Below are 2,239 nucleotides of genomic sequence, written 5' to 3'. Positions count from 1 at the left end.
TCGCATACCAGTCATTAGATGTGTTTGACGTCCGATCTAAAGATCTAGAAGCGGCCAGCCTACCATGGACCCTCACGGGATCACCATAGAGGATGCAACGCCCAGGTTATTGCTTTTTCTTCTCTTTTGCTGTTGGTAGTGTTGTTTTGTTCTATTATTTATTTTTCTCTCTTTTATTTTTCCATCCTTTTTCTTCCTTAAAAGAAAACTTTTCTTAAATTACTTAGTTAAATAATTATGGTAATAATTTAATTTTAGGCTAAATAATTATTTTTAGGTTTTCAAACCCTGATTTTATTTTTTGCTAACTACTTTTCATCATGACTATTGATCACTATTTTTCCCTAACCCTTTTAATTTTTGATCTGTTACATTATAATTGTTGAAGTTTTTTTATGCGCGAATTCTTTCCTCACCCCATACTTTGTGATTGCCGAATGCCTTCTGTTAAATATTTTGCCCTTTTAATTTTCCCTTTTAATTTTGCCTTTTATTTTTGCCTTTTTATTTTATTATCTGCCTTTATTTCAATTATTTAATTTTCTGTCTTTTAAATATTAGAAAATATGTATAGGTCGCAATAAGTTTTCTTGTAATAGTTGTAGGTTTTATTTCCTGCCTTTATTTTTCTGCCCCACAGGTGTTTATTGTAATAGTGTAGGAACTTTTAATTCTGCCTTTATTTTAACTGTTGTGGTTAGTAATCCTAGGGAGTGCAAGCCTTGTTAAAATGAGTTAGATCACTAATTATAAGATAAATATTCGAATTGAACCCCATGATTATGCCACACACACACCTTTAGGGTATCCCTTCTTATGCTGCCTATTGCCTTTTAATTACGATTCTAAAATAGTCAAGTCCCTCGATTCCGAGGATACCTAAAGCAAATGCTGCCTCAGTTCATTATCATCATCATATGAGATCTAGTCCCTCGATGTTGCCTCGAAATAAGATGATTGTCCCATTGCTAAGGTATCTTCGCATGTTGCCTAAAAAAAGATTAATGACTATTATATCCTTCACCGAGACTACCTGCCCTCTTTATGGTAGGGACAGTCTTATGGCGAACGATAATTCCGATGACCCTTTTCAAATCCAATGAAAGGACTTCCTACCCTCCTATGGTATGGATAGCCTTTTCAAACCGAAAAGCTAAAAGAATAATTTTTCTAACTTAGGGTAGGTGCTCCTGATTGCTTACTCTTTTCAAATTCAAAACTCTTTTTCCCACTCATTTTCAAATACTTTCAAAAACAAGGCTACGGTTATTTACAAGCTAAAGTCCTTAACCAAGTTTTTACTATTCACACACTACACTTCAAACATTTTGAAAATAAAAGTGAGCTAAGCAATTAAGAGCCCATGGATAACCATGGATACAGAGGGTGCTTACACCTTCCCTTTCTATAACCTACCCCTCGAACTCAAAGTCTTTTAAAAGTTCTTTTTCTGTTCTTTTTGTCTTTCCAATTGGATAAAATAAAAGTCGGTGGCGACTCTTGCTATCCGCAACATTTAAAAAAAAGTCAGTTCTCCCACCGTGTTACAGAACTGGCGACTCTGCTGGGGATACTTTCGAATAAAAAGAGGGGTTACCTTAAAGTTTAGGATTCACTTTAAATGTTTTCAATTGATTGTATTGTTTGCTTTATATTTGTGGGCCTGTTTGGGTTTACTTGTGTGAAAGATCCTAACCTGGATCTGAGTACCTTAGGTAAATGGCACGGGACCAAGGAGACTGCACGACGTATACTGCTGCGGTCGATATGGTGGCCTTCGTTAGTGTGACACATTGGTTTGTCCTGGTGTTCCTTGGGATCCGACTTGAGGAAACACTTGGTTGCTGCGTGGTGTCATTAAGCACTAATTTGCCCTTAGAACCCTAGTTGAACTTGACTTTGGCCTATTAGAAAGTAGCTAGATGGCTGGATTTGGTTCCGACTGAAGTTGGTTGATACTCGAAGCTACACTCATATGGACTGGACTTTCAGGACGTTTTCGGTCGGTGATTCGATTGTTAAACTGAAATAGTGCCTTCGAGAAAGGTCAATGATATGAGCTCCCTAGAACCCGATATTTATCTAGGACAGGTTGAACCAACTAAACTTCAGTGGGGAGGGTACTTACCTACGAACTTCATGCAAGCCTTTAAACCTAAGGACACTTTTGTGTGCTACTAACCCTTTGATTTCCTTGCAGGTTTTATCGTAGGACTTGTTTGTTCTTACTATCTTACGC

The sequence above is a fragment of the Vicia villosa genome, unplaced genomic scaffold (assembly GCF_029867415.1).
Source record: "Vicia villosa cultivar HV-30 ecotype Madison, WI unplaced genomic scaffold, Vvil1.0 ctg.003152F_1_1, whole genome shotgun sequence".
Taxonomy (NCBI): Eukaryota; Viridiplantae; Streptophyta; class Magnoliopsida; order Fabales; family Fabaceae; genus Vicia; species Vicia villosa.
This window is presented reverse-complemented; position numbering follows the sequence as displayed.